Raw genomic sequence first — 15,589 nt, 5'->3', positions numbered from 1 at the left:
GTGGGTGGGTGGGGTGGTGGGAAAAAAGGGGTAATGGGTGGGGGGGGGGTAATTGGGGATGGGAAGGGGGAAAGGGGCGTGTAACGTTGCGGGCGGGGTTGGGCGGGAGGGAGGTGGCAATATTCCAAGAGTGCCTTACCTTTTTCCCAAGTAAATCGCCGTTCTCGCGAACTGTCAGGGAAATGGAAATGGTCGTATATTCAATATGAATTTGCACATGTGTCGCTTTTATGATCCACTTCGCTAAATGGAGAGCAACGGAGGCAAATTCACTTGCAGCAAGGCTATTAGTTCTCGTACGAACTCATCGACGCGTAATAAGAAGCAGGGAGTACAGAGAGGCATAGGAAGCTAAAAAACTTGGAAATTTTCATTGAAATTAAAAGATCTCGATGGTAATGGATGATTAAAACAACAAGCCACAGCAAGTAATGAGTCAACTTATCATTTTTTGTTTTGTTTTGTTTTTGTTTTTGTTTGTTTGTTTTTTGTTTTTTGTTTTTTTTTTTTGTTTTTTTTTTGTCCCCTTACCAAAGCACGTTCCGTCCCCGTGTGATCGAACGAAATTTGAAAGAAATATCGAGGTCATTCGCTAATGTCGAATAATTAATTGCGTACTCATATTCCGTTTACAGCGTTAAATTCGCTTCTCGTGACTCGAGGGCTTCGCAATAATAAGTGCAACAAACATCAGGACGACGTGTTTCTTGAAAATTAAAACTTTTCCTACAAAATGCAAGTAAACATTTGTGACCGCCACATGATGCTACAAGGCGTTAACGATTAAACGGTGAAAAAGCGTCTTTAACCGAGAGAGAGAGAGAGAGAGAGAGAGAGAATAGCACTGTAAAGGCCAAACCGAAAGATTCGGCAAAAAGATACCTTTGCAAGTTACCCGACTATACGTCTATTTATAAAGAGCTGGCCGCAGATAAAGAAGAAAAAAAAAACATTTTATTCTATAGGTCTTTGCATTCTCGCACGAATGGTTCCGCTAACCAAATTTCTTTTCCACGTTCCATCGATCAACCACGGAGAAGATCGCTCGTGGCTACGGAGGTCTTACTCTGGTAATGACTCGGCGCTTTCTGTGATGACAATAAACGAAAAAACTAGGCTAATTGAAGTTTTCGAATTTTTTACTAAGCCCCTTTATTTCTGTATGCGAACGATCTGCCTCGTCGACTCTACGCTCGGCTCAGCAGATCGCAGACAAAAATTTAGAATTAAACGGTATTCGATATAAATTGGGGAAAAAAAATTATATAGCTCAGCTCTGTTACAATAGATTGTTCCTTATAAGCATGTTAGATTGGTATTTATCCTTCAATATAATACCAAATTCACTAACTTGGCTTGCCTTACTCCTCGAAGATATGAGAAAACTAGGATTTTCCAATGCCTATCCGTTAACTTCGATTCAATTCACTCGTGCGTATCCTTTGAACCGTTCGAGTCGATATACGCCTTAACCCGTTTCCTCGTCTTAAACGAAGGAAGCGATAGGTCTGGACTAAATATTGTTGAAGAAACTAGAACTAGAAGCTACTGAAACAGAACATTATCGGAAAAAGTAAAACTTTTCAATGTAAGATATAATGTTGAGAGGTAGGGGGCGTTAAGCCGTTAGAGAGTACAAAGTGAACCAACGAAAACAATGAATGACTCATAGTTTTTTAAATTCATTTATTTAATATAACAGTACATAGTATTTGCAAAATTTGAGAAAAATTTCGTTCGCAAAACTGCCGAATTTCATTACAAAATGTCAACTATCCAACGAAATCAAACGAAATCGAAGGAAAAAACAACAGAAAAAAAAACAATTTTTTTTTTCCGATGCAAAAAATGAGGTTACTATAAAGTGATACTATTATTCGTCTTATTATAACTATTGTTATTATTCTTATTAGTCTCATTATTGTTATTGTAAAATTAATCTTTTAGACGAGAAACTTTGAACGTCCAGTACTCTACGCCAAAATCAATCTCTTGCAATGAAACATCATGACGTTTGAAATAGCCATCTTCGCATAATCAGCTCGCCATCTCGTTCTAAGCATGGATTATTATTGTAAAAACAAGGGAAGGCCAAATGAAGCCCAATGAAAATGAAAAAGTCACTTTACTAGAGGAGATGCGATAAGGTCGAGAGGAGGCCGCGCTCCAGGTGATGAGGAAAGCGAGAATGATTGCGTCGAAAATGAGAAACAATGATCCTCGTCACCGCGGCACATGTGAATATTTCATGAGCGCGGAGGAATGGCTGAAGGAAACCCGCGGGAAAACAGAGATGCGCGCCTTACTGCTGATCGAATTACTATGTCCGTGCGATTTAAGGCGAGGCCCCGTGAGACCGCGCTGATGCTCTTACATCGTGCGCAGTGAACGTGGCTCTCTGTCTCTGGGCGCGCGCGCCCCCAGATCGCACGTGTGTGTGTGTGACCGTAGTCGTGGATTTTCATAAAAATCGGGGCCTTTTTTTTTACGAATTATCAATCGATCGGAGTTGCTACCGTTCTCGATGATGCATACCAAGCTTTAAGCGAGGCTTTCCTTCGCCTCTTTTTACCGTTCACCTCGATACGTATGTATGTGTAAAGATTGTGATAACTCATGCATGCATCCGATCATTTCTATTACGTGTTTACATATCATTAGGAGAGACGAGCACTGATTTGGATTTCCATTGGGCTCCTTTAATTTGACCCAAGTTCTTTTCCCTTAATGTTAGAAAACTATTTGAAACGATGCTAATTGCCAGCCATATCCATGATCATACTCGACGCGTTTTCCTCTAAATAATGCAAAGAATATGTATATCAACCTTCTGTCAATCATCAGCTTATATAAAAAGAATAATTTGCTTATACAATAAAAAGACGCGTGACGCACAGGAGTCGATTTTTTTTCTTCGATTAATTTCCATTTTCATTCAATGTACGTCGAAACAATCGTGTGATTAAACAACAAACAAAAAAAAAGAATGACACACATGTAGAATTTGCAAGTCAAACTCCTTGGCGATCTAACGCGAGAAAATGTCCTTACGCGCATTCATTAATACGTACGATGACAACGTTGCTAATAACAAAATTTATGCCTTTATATCGTGATTATATGTGGCTTTGCTAAATGCCAACCGCAAGAGAAAAGACCAAAACTATCCATTAAGAATAAGTGTTCAACGTCCGCATATTTTGTGTGTTTATGAATATGATGAGCGGCTTTGCTTATGTAATTTTTAAGTAGACTGATCATTTTCGGCTATGACTATAACAACCTCCAATAAATCATTAGCATATTTATATATATATATATATATATATATATATATCATTTAAATTGAATTTTTTTTTTTTTTTTTTTTTTTTTAATTATCTCAAGGTTTATCAATAGGATGTCAATTTCATATGGATATTTTCACTTTATGAATTTAGGATAAGGAAGACTGTTAAATTATTACAATTTTTGGTATTTATTAATTGTATTTTAACTGTAAGAGTCGAATTATGCAGGTTAGATCGATGATAATTACCAATTGACAAATTACAAGAGTATTTCGTACGATGGATTACGATTCGTTGGTCTGTCACCAACATTAACTTAAATGAATCCAGCAAATGCGAATGCCACAGCCTACGAAATCCACGTACTCGCTCGATCGATCAATCAACGATTCTTCGACTCTTCTTCACTCCCCTTTATCATTAATAAATTAATAAAGACGATTTTCGATGCTTCCAGTCCCTTCAGTAACAAAAATATTCGAAAATATTACGAGTGATTTTTAGCTGCTCGAGAAGGAAACGAAAACAAGACTGTACATCCATCTTATAACCAACGAGGCTTATAAATATCGCAGATTTCGATTCTGAAGACCTCGTAGATAAAGCACTAATCAGTTATTCATGAATGGTAAAGTTAAAAACAAAACACAAAACAAAACAAAACAAAAGAAAATAAAACAAAAAAAAAAACAAAAAAAAATCGTAGTCAGTTTCGACGTCGTATTCTAGATTTTTATCTGAAGAAAGGATCTCGAGTCCGTTGACTCGAGCGTGTGTCGTCTGCGCGACCGCGGCGATTCGCGTAAGAAATTAGACGTACCGGAAAGAGGTGATCGAGAAAGGCGTCGACGCCAGCCACGTCGGCAGCTCTCTCACTCGCACCGCGAGTCAAATGACCGGATTGCCCAACGGACGGTCGACGGCTTACGATCAGCGGACGCCGGACCTGGGAGATTATGGCGAATAGCGCAACCGAGTCTCGTCGAGCGATCACCACGTTCATAACAATAAAAGAGGAGCACCTATTTTTCTTCGCCGATACCCTTTCGCCTCCTCCTTTCGGGACCCCGGGAAACTACGGGCCCCAGTGACGCAGGCAGGGCCAGCGCAAAAAATATAAAAACTTTCTCAATAATCCAGAGCCGAGTGTTTATCGAAGATTTCATAAGTCAATCACAATAAATATTTCCTCAAGAACTTTCGACCAAACTCCTTTTTCCCCCGATCGAGCGCTCTTATCCCCGAACGAATTCCCTCGGCTCTGGGCGAGACACGAGAGAAAGGATAACAAAAACAGCCAAAGCTAGAGATGAAAATAGTAAAGCAAACACACACACACACGCACAGACACACACACAAACAGACAAACACATAACACTCGTGGAGAGAAATCATCATCAGGTAGAGTCGCGTTGCCTCGCCAGTGGCTGCTCCATCATTTTCATTTCACGTCGATCCCAGGTGGAAAAATATTCAACCGTCGTGTCGTCTCGTCGTAAGCTTAACGCCGCCCAAACTTACACTCCGAGTGGTCAGATTCATCAACTATACATCGCTATTTCGTCCCGTGATCATCGTACTGTTTTCTTAGCGTTATGCATGATTATCAAAATAAGCCTCCCGTCGATGATATTAAAGGCGCGTAACGGAATCCGCGAGCTCCGTAGCCGCGTCTACTAAGCGCGTAACGGCGGATTATCGGTAACGTCGCCCCCCAAAGTCCGGATGCCGCGTCTCGCAAATGACTCGAGGATTACATCGAACTGTCGAGAGTGACGTCGAGCGACACGGTGCGATGCGTGGCCGAGACGGAGGGCAGCGATGATTGGGGACGGGGAAGTACGGATGACACGCCGGGTTTTTTTTTTTTTTTTTTTTTGAAACGCTGACGGGTGAAGCCGTGGAGTGCGGCGAGTCTGGCAGCATTGTTCGGGCGGTGGTGATCGCCGCGCGGCCACACACACGGGATTCACGCACACACGTGGAGAAGACCGAGGAGCCGAGAAGAGCCTATTAGGGTCAGGACGTCTGTAAAAGTGGCGGAAGTTGGAGCGTAAATCGATTGGTCTCGGCTCTCTGCAGGCTTATTACCCCGCGGCCCTCTCGTCATACCCCTCGCGCCGAGGAATCAACGCCGGACAGCAAGGACGCGACAAAACCGAGGGGCCCGAGCCTACTTCTCGTGGAGGCCATACGGCAAAAAAGAAGTGATGAGAATCGTCGTGGGCGCGATAAAAAGGTGTAAAGAGGAGCCTCAAAGGATGCTTATAAACCCACACGCGAAAGCCGATACTTGATGTGTTCGGCGCGCGCGCGCGCGCGCGTCGAACGCTCTCCTGACGAGACGGCGACTTGACGTCTCTCCACGACGCCGTCCAACACCTTCCACGCGCTATTCCAAGAAACGAGTCGGCCTCTCGGGGCTCCTCCACCTTTCTCACTTCTTGCTTTTATTCTTATCCCCGTTGCTCGTTATACCCTCTGAGAAAGCGCTCTGTGTCCCCGGTTCTTAACGGTCAACTCGTCAATGGACGAAGGAGAGAAAGGATGCGACAATATTGGACCAGGGACCATTGTGAGTGCGTGAGTGCGTGCGTGCGTGAGTGCGTGCGTGCGTGCGTGCGTGCGTGCGTACTCGCACGCATATTCGTGGGTCAAGTGAGCGACATTAAAGCAAGCGGGAAAGGAAAACTATCGAAGTATGCAGATACCTAATCGTCGCACGTGTAGCCATATTTTCTCCATACGATATCGGCAGCCCTCGATATGTCCAAGAAAAATAGCTCGCGTTAGATAAGTCACGTGGTGCAGGATGTAGCCACCGCGTGGCTACTTATCTTATCTCGTTTAGCCTCGATCTTTGTATTTAAATTGCATTCTGACGTGCGCGCATCCGTGTGGAGCCACGTAGGTGTAAGCGAGAGCTCGTGGCAGTGTCTGGATCTCGTCGGCGTACCGCAATTTACGTACGTCGAAGATCGTTTTTTTTCAGATAATTTGTCGCTTTGACGGTCATTAATGCACAAGAAATTTATACATCGTTGCTTCGTAAATGAAGCTTTATTAGTTTTTATTACTACGACTGCCCGAGCTCACGCAAACACTGCACGATTGAACAAATTGCTAATATCTCAATATTCAATTCTCATTATCCGTAAAGCCTTCAACGACGAATATTACGAATTCTCCATCTCCCATCCCATCCCATCCCATCCCACCCAATTCCTCTCACCATCCTAAACTGGCGTTCGATACTCGACGTTTATCTAGTCCCTTAATTCAATGAGCGCAATAAAGCGAGTCGTTAAAGGTTACGATCGACGCGGCACATCTTGCGCTTAAGCCGTAATTGTACAATAAGTCAGGGATAGGGAAATTCGACGTCGGCGAACGGACAAAATGGAAAAGTAGTTTTATGAGGAACCGACGGCGATCCAAACTGAGTAGAGATGTAACAAACGAGCGCGAGGAGTGTAAACATTTCAATTACAAACGCCATTGATGAGCAATTAGAGAATGAATGTGTAGTTAGAGAATATTGATCGAATAATAAATCTTCTTACAGTCTTACGGTGCATAAAAAACAAAGAAGGGTCAAATAATGAAAAATAAGGAATGAAAGATGGCAGTCATCTTAATAGAGCGTACGAAGGATCGGCCGTTTAAAGCCGGAGAAATGAAAAAGGGATTAAATAGCGAAGGAAGGGAATGAAGAGAACCGACTAGGAAGTTATAAAGGACGAGGATCTCTATATTATCGGGCAGGTTAGTAAAGACGGCCGTCCATAAAGCCTCGCCTATTACGAGCCTCGCGATCATCTCGTCGATCCCGGCGAAGCGTCGATCTACTGGCAAAATGGATATTTAATGCGCGCGGCATTAGCATGCGTCGAGCCTGCGTGCGCTCGAGATCGAGCGCAGAGGCGCGCGACGTGTGGGCCGCGCCGAGAGAGCGGATACTGACAAGGGACATCTAGCCTTATACGTCGTAAGGGGGGGGGGGGGGGGGTGGGGGGGGGGGGGGGGGGGGTAGGCAGTACGGCGCGGAGGTGGCGGAAGGGAGCAGAGCCTCATAAATAATAATGCCGCGAGATGCGGCAAGCATCGGCATCCTCGGTCGCGCCTTTTTCTCAGCGAGGCGTAACACGCGGAACCTCCGAGCTCCCTTACTTTTTCCGCTTGCGTCGTACGTAAAATGCCGTCGATTATACGACGACGCTGCACCTGACGCCGCGACACGCACGCCGGACTCGGCTCGAATTCGACTCTCCCGAAGCTCTTGAATCATCAATGGATCGCGCGAATTAGAAGACAATGGAAGGTCTGCGCGCGGCGGCATTGGTGGAGGCGGCGACGGCGGCAATATGCGGTTTTTCGAAAAAGGCCGCGATGGACTCATCGCTGAGAATGGCACGAATGCGCGACGATCGACTTTGATGCGTCAGAGATAATGACGAGTCGATCCGTTCCTGGAACGATGCTCGACCAGATGAAACAAAAATAGTGCCTCATCAACGTAACTCGTCTTTTTTTTTTTTTTTTTTTTTTTTATTCAAAATAAACAACATATTCAGTGGCTTATTAAAATCCATCGAGGAAAAGAGAACCGATCAGCTCTTTTTGCTTCTCTTCTTCGAGCCTCTACCGCAAAAATTCCAATGTTACAGGACATGTCTTTATACAGCCTGGGTTACCACCCGTGGAAAGCGGTTGTTCTTTTTTCTTGTTCTTTTTTTTTCTTACGCATTGTGTCGTTCCGTGCACTTAGTGTCCACGGGAGCAGAGTGTAAGGATTAAAAACATGATTTATCGTATTTTTATTCGAATTTGCATTTGTATTGTGGCACGTACACTAATGCATTGCACTGTTGCTGCCTTTGTAAAATGATTGAGTAAAAAAGAATTTAACGGGTTCAATCAAAGTTCTCCTTTCCTTTTGAGTGCTCCGAGTAATGGAAGACCCGATTTAATGATTCGAGATGCAATCAATTCAGCATATTAAATAGGCAAGGCATGAGCTTTATCGACGTATCTCGAGTCATATACTTGGATCCCTTAATTTTCGAATATTACTCAATGTGCAATTACGAAAGAGAGGCCACATTGGCCAGTGAACGATATCCATAATGAACGCCGCCCAATATCATCGATGACTAACGTTTAAACGTGTAAATACGACGATAAGGTAGTCCCGGAAGAGTAGCAGCGGACCTCGTATCGAGGTCATTTAAATAAGTAGTATTACAAGGGAGCGTAGAGAGAGAGAGAGAGAGAGAGAGAGAGAAGGAGAGAGAAGGAGAGAGAACGAGGGAGAGAACAAGGATGAAAAGGCAGAAGATAAGAATGAAAAAGGGAGGACGGGCTCGCGCGCCGGTGAAAGAAATCGAGAGCGCGTTCCTCGTCTGTACGGCGATTGAAATCTTCTTCGGGGTTCTTGACAAGCGCGCGGAGCCTCTTTCAAGAGTAATGAGCAATGAGCGGCGGCACAGTGGCCGAAAGAGAAGGATGCAGCCAGCGGCAGCGGCTACAGCAGCGCGTCGTCTTTCCGATGTTGCACCGTTGCGATGCAAGGCGTTCACTCGCCGACGCGTGCGCGGAAAAAGGAAAGACAGAGAGAGAGAGAGAGAGAGAGAGAGAGAGAGAGAGAGCAAGGACGAGAGCCACCACCCCACACACACGCGCGCGCGCAGAATGCGAATCCCGCGAGAGAGGCAGCTTTCTAGAAGCCGAAAACTGGATTTCTCGCAGTCGCGAGCGAGCGACCGGCCGACCTGCCTTCACTCGCGATTCACGTAACCCTGAAATCGCCTCGCCTCACCTCGCCTCACCTCACCAGAGCCACGACTCCCCTCGCCCCTCCTCGTCGCCACACCCCACTCCACACCACCCCACCCTTGCGATACCCAGAGATGCTCCACTTTGCTTTGCGCGTTATTCCATGGACGGCACTTGTTTGCTTCGCATCCTCCCTGCCAACTGGACCCGAGCGGGACGCTTTTCGGACAGATTGTCGCTTGAGTCGTAAAATCACCGAGCTATGTGTACCGACTCGTTTCTCGCCATCATTATGGGTCTCCCCAGCCAATTAATTGTCTCCTTTCGTTAATGTCTCGCAATTATGATGCCTGTATAACGTATCCCCTAACTTCCCCTCTAACCCATCGCCCTTTACCGATCACAGTGTCACGGATCACCTGTCCATCAGCCCAATAATTATCGCGTTAAACTGACAATGACATCATCCTAACCGGCATTTTCCATCCCTATGCCTGTAGTATTACGACTAGTAATTCCCAAGTACACGTGTTTAATGGGCCATTGAACGGAATTTCGAATCGTAGGTTAATTTATTACACCGCTATTGTCATTCGTTTGTCTAATGTGCAAAAGTAATGGGAGAAAATAATGACAGAGGCAATGAGAAAGACCTTGTAAGACGGAGTGAGACGGGCGAGGGAGTTGATGATAAGTATGACGAATGGGAAGGGAATTAATTTTGTAATCGATTAAAGGGATCAGAAAGGAAGGCAAAAGAGGACCAGCCTAGTCGATTGGGATGACAATTTTTCTCGCGTAAGCCGCACGATAATTTTTCAAATCACTAACTGCGCGATCCACGTAATAAATGGGGCGATCCGGAACTCCACGAAAGAAATAAAGGATGAAAAGCGTAGATCGGCTACGTAGCGGACTACGTAGCGTCGGTCGAGCGCGCGGACTTTCAAATTTCCTATGGAACCGGTTGACTCGATTCTTTCCTTCCTGTCCCGGCCGCATGCATGCACGTGGACGCAGGAGGCGTATTACCGGTAGTCGAGCCGACAACGACACGGGCAGGGAGGGGAGCGAGCCGAGGTTGAAAGTGGATGCGCGCACTTTCCTGCCCAATTGCAAAACCTTCGAACTTTCACACCTTTTAAGTAAGCGACTGCGAAACGGTATCGCGCGCAGCCACTTACGAGCCTTATCCCACGCTCGTCGCGGTGGCTGGGAGTAGTCGGGTACCCGGGTCGATTCGACTCGCGGCGATGAGGGCCGTGAATTGGCCGTGAAGGCCTGCTCCCGCGTATGATACGCGGCGCAATCGGGCGTTAATAAATGCCGGCTCGAATAATTGGGAGCCAATGGGTTTACGAAGGAGGCAATTGCGAAACGAGCGATTGTAGGTCTCTAGGTCCATAAATGAATCTGTGACTTTTAATGCGAGGAGTTATTTTAAATGCCGCTCGGGTAGTTGTAAATTTTAGTAGGCACTAAGCGATAGTTAACTCGGTCGGCTGAATAATCTCGCGCTAAGTGCACCTTTTGATTTACTCGCGTTACTCTTTGAATATATTCTTTAAAATGCGCTATATGCCCGCGCTTAATATAAACTTGCCTTTACGCTTAACGCGCCGATAAATATTCTTTCTAATTAAAATACAAAACTCAATAGTTGAGTAGTGTTTAAGAAATACTTGCGATTGTTCGCTCGACAACTAGTGACCAATAACGTCGCTGTTAAATGTTTTCTCGCATTCTTCTTGTTTAGCATCTTTAAAGTGGGCAAAGTAAGAGTTGACGCATAAGCTTAGTTTGTGCGTCGATTTGGCCGGCACTGCAAACAATTCATTAGCATGGAAAATATTTGTCTTGTAGGCTGGTCAGAGTCGAAGGATAGGTTGACCGAGGAGGCTACTGATAAGCGGGCTATGATAAGCGGATTTTAATGTCACACCCTATGGTATGTTTACGTTTTATGGTAATTGTGTAGGAAAGCTGGTCGTAATATTATAAGTGAGTATCGGTGAGTAATCTTGAATATTATTAGTTATAACGGTCGTAGGTTCATGCCCGTTTGTTATTGTTATTGTTTTTGTTTTTGAATATAATAGCCACTTGAGAAGTACAAGACGTTTAAAATCATCGAGCGCGTCATCCTAATGGCATCTATTTTCAGAGCAAAACAAATTCAATGATGTTAGGCAATCGAATTGAAGTAATTACAGGCCTAAGGAAAATATGCATAATTAATGCGATAATTAATCCATTTACGCGGAATCGTTAGGTAGGCGAATGGGCGGTGAGGATAGATTTTTGAAGTGCATACGGGCTCGTGCATTTCCGACTAAGTGATTAAAATTCATGTAACAATGACGAGCAGATAAGAGGCCTTGTCGTATAAAGGTCTGCGAACGATCGAATTGTCAATTACCGATGACATTGCAACGACCAATAAATAATTTCGCTGCGGAAGCGCGCGGTATTTTCAGCATTGATTAACTAATTGGGAGAATGACGAATGGCGACGGGTAAACGAGCCAAGCCAAACCGATGTTTGGCAAGAGATGGGAGGGGTTGATGGGCGGTTGTGTGATGAAGTGGGGTAGTGGGATTTGGCTGGGCCGATGTAGCGGGAACAGTGAATAATAGTGAAGGGGAAAGATAGCAATTTGGGAAACTTGGGTGGGGTAACGGGGACGGCGGAGGAGGAGGAGGAGGAGGAGGAGGAGGAGGAGGGGGGTGAGTTGAGTGAGTGGAGGTATAGAGAAGGGTGGCGATGGTGGAGTCGAGGAAGAAGAGAGGAAGCCGAGCGAATTGCGTAAAGTAAACGCGGAGGTAGAAGCTACAAGTGGACGTACAAATCGCGGCGATGAATATTGGCGTAGTGAAGCGCTTTTCAATTTGACACGGTGATTTATAGCGGATCGAGCGCATGCGCCAGGATATCGGCCGCTCGGAATAAAGCGCACATAAAAGCCACATCGGAGATAGACAGACACAGAGAGAGAGAGAGAGAGAGAGAGAGAGAGAGAGAGAGAGAGAGAGATTGGGACCACCGAGTGGATAGCTATCAGCGAGGCTTGCGCAGGAGTGGTCGGAGAGTACCGTTGCTTTGCTCCAGTTAGCCGAGCCATCCTCGACTCTATTCCTTTCTCGTGGCAGCTCCTCTTCCGAGAGACGCGACGTCTCTCCTCGACGCGTTGTGCGAGCGGGCGACGCGAGGCCCCTCGATCTCCCGGTCCAATCGATGAAAGAGAAACTTGAGCTCGCCTCGGCGATCGCGCGCCACCTTATCTCCGGACTTATCTTATCCCCCCGTAGAGGAAGGACTTGCGCGCCTCTCCTTCTTTTTCCCCTTCACAATCGAGTCTACGCCTACGGAGGGTATTTTGCGCACTGAGCGGCTCTATCTCGCGCACTCGAAGGGCTTGCGAAATAACGATATTAAAATGGGTATGGTGCACTTTCTTATCTGCGCATGGTATCTGAATGTCGCTGATAAACGTGTTACATGCGGCTCCTTGACGTAAAAATAATTTCCCATCCTTTATTCGAGACGTCGATTCCCTGCGAATTCATTTGTAAATCAACATCCATTTCATCTGTATTTTCATCGTATTATCGTGTTAAGTAATAAGATCTCGTTTTATACTCTACATTATCGAATCTTCGGTTATCGAATATCATAAGATTTAGTCCAACGAGACGATTTTAGCGCGATGTTAAATAAACATTATTTTAATAAGTTTGTCGAATTCCAGTAAGCCCATATGAAAATGACGGAATTACTAAATAAAGTTTGTTTAAAAGAAATGTTGCATCGTAATCGTCATACCCGACGAGAAATTCTAAAATTATTATTCATTATCGAGCGCGTAATTAATTATATATTCCTAATATTTCATTAAAAATTATATACACGCGCGCGCTTATAATTTCAATTACATAACATTTAAAGCTAATACGTTAGATTTTATTTTATTTCTTTTTTTTTTGCACGATGATCACTTGTTGGTCGATAATTATAAATTATAATTATAAGTTATTAATTTGAAGCCAAAAGCACGCATTTGCTTAAAATTTATCATATAATTGAATTAGACATTTTAGTTTAAAAAATTTGCGCGTATTCAATATAAAGTTTAACTAGTTGTTGTATACATTTATAACAATATATCAGAAGATCTTGAAACGTTCAGGTTGCTATTTCCTAAAATTAATAAATCTATATATATTGGAAGTATGATGTTGTGCACGCAGGCAATAAATAAAATTAATATAATTTTATCGTTAAATACGAAAAAGCCTGATTGATGTAATAAGGATCACGATTTAATATTGCTTTACTTAATCATTGCTCGAATTATTTCTACATCATAGTAAAAGTTCGTGCAATGCTTATGAATGTATTGAAATCGAAATAAGTTATCGCCGAAACAAAGACTTTATAGAAACATCGTCGATTTATCAAAATAAATAATATAATGCATTTAACGACTCGCGATGATTGAATTGCACTTTTTTTTCAAGTAGCTTGTCCTTATAAAAGTGAGTCACTTGAAAGTAATACAGTTTTACACATACATAAAAGTACTTCGACTTGATTCATTCTATTATTTAATATAAAAAAGCATGCCAATAACATGCCACTACCGCAGACTTGTGCTTTCATAAATGAGATGCCGTTGAGCTCACAAAAGCGACAATGTTGACTACACTCTTGCCAAATTAAATGACGCTGTGTTTTTCGTCTCAATAATTTCATCGGAGCAATACATTATCAATTGAATGTATTATTTTAACTGATATTGAAAGGATCCTTTTGATTTTGAGGAGGTCAATTTATCCCATCAGCATAAATAACTTATCGTCATGAGCAAATATTATGACGCAATGATTGCCTATTATCAAATTCGCTAAAAAATATTCGTCGTCACATTGTAAAAATTAAGCCAAATGAAATGTTACGCCATCGTGAAGAACAAACGATAATATAAAAAGATCGTGCGTCGAAGGCCAATAATTATTATACTTGGTTATGCATGAACGCGCGCGCGCATGCACAAATTGTGTTGCGTGTATGAATTAAAACTTTACAGGAATATAATAAAGAATTATCTAAAGGATACTGTACACGTCTAGACTGTACAAATATATATTTGGTATTTTATTATTATTGTCTATAAATTAGATGCTAAATGGGTGAAGTAAGCATCGATGAAATAAAGCAGTAATTTTATAGGTATTAAAAGCAATAATATATTAAACATGTAATATGTGTGTGCGTGTGAGAGAGAGAGAGAGAGAGAGAGAGAGCTAGAGAAAGAGAGAGTTATATTGAAATGTTGGAGGGGGAGGGGAGAAAATAAACTGTTCGAGTGCTCTGGCTTTTATAAACCGCAGGAAATACCGTTATTAGCCAAAATGGGTTTGAGGGTTGATACTACCTCTCTACTTCGAATTATCGTCAAATCATAATAAAGTTACCTTATTCGGCACCTCTGCGGCCGATTTTCGATCACCATTAAGACAAATTCTCGACAAATGGTACTCTTTGGCACATAGAATATCCAACTTTGCGAGCATGCGTATCGCTTTCTTGTTAGTCTTGCTCTTCTCCTACAGCACCTCCTCGCGCATGCAATATATAGAGACATCAACGCGTGAAGCGCGACGCCGGCGGGAGACTTCGATGCGGTTCTCAAGATAATTTCTCATTAAGTTAACGTCTCCTCTTTTTCTAGCGTAACTCTCCGTTTTCAAATTAAATTTTCCCCCGCACTTTTTTACGCGATTTTTTGCCCTATGTCAGCGCCGACAGAAAAAGACGAGTCGGCAGTTTTCTCAACATTCCGCTTTTTCCCTCGAGTCGATACCTTGTCAATGCTGTAATTGGATTTTAAATTATTGTACTATCTTCATCGAGCATAATATACGTTTATAATAAATCAGAGCTACGTATTTATTTGATTACACGGCCAATAATACGTTAGCGTTAACATTCTTTTTTTTTTTCTTTTTTTTTTTTATCGATTCCAACGTCAAGTAATCGCGCAACTTTTTCAACAACGCCGTATAATCACATAGTAAAAATGACAAACATTTAAAATATATAATATTTGAGTAGTGCTATGATGAATGGCTCATTAGGTTTCATTCCACGCAATCAACCATATCCACACAAGAATATGATCATTAGCAAAAACTTTATAATTAGCATCGCCATCGATTAATAACAAATTTTCTATTTACGTAGCATCCGTTAAAAGAGAAATCTCATTAGCACATGTCACGCGAATGATCCATAACCAACCATCTTTGATCGATAAAAAATTTTTGTGTGGGCCGCTTCCCGTAACTCGAGCGCACGAAGCAGGTGTGCGCCTTCGCTCCAAATTAGTCCGCGCGACGGCATCTCGCGCCAGCCAAAGACTTAGACTTTTATACAGCATTTTGCTCAACGAGAGCCGGAAGCTCGTCCAGCACATCCTCCAGTCCCTATAAACAACCCCCCCCCCCCACAACCAAATCAGGGC

The 15,589-nt window shown here is 43.3% G+C and overlaps 1 protein-coding gene across 1 annotated transcript in view; it reads left to right on the top strand.

The window, feature by feature from the left end:
* LOC105368678 (MDS1 and EVI1 complex locus protein EVI1) overlaps positions 1–15,589 on the top strand; it is a 25,039-nt gene that overhangs the window by 7,586 nt on the left and 1,864 nt on the right. The window lies entirely within an intron of this gene.

This window comes from Ceratosolen solmsi, unplaced genomic scaffold, assembly GCF_000503995.2.
Source record: "Ceratosolen solmsi marchali unplaced genomic scaffold, CerSol_1.0 scaffold1, whole genome shotgun sequence".
NCBI classification, from domain to species: domain Eukaryota; kingdom Metazoa; phylum Arthropoda; class Insecta; order Hymenoptera; family Agaonidae; genus Ceratosolen; species Ceratosolen solmsi.
This window is presented reverse-complemented; position numbering and strand designations above follow the sequence as displayed.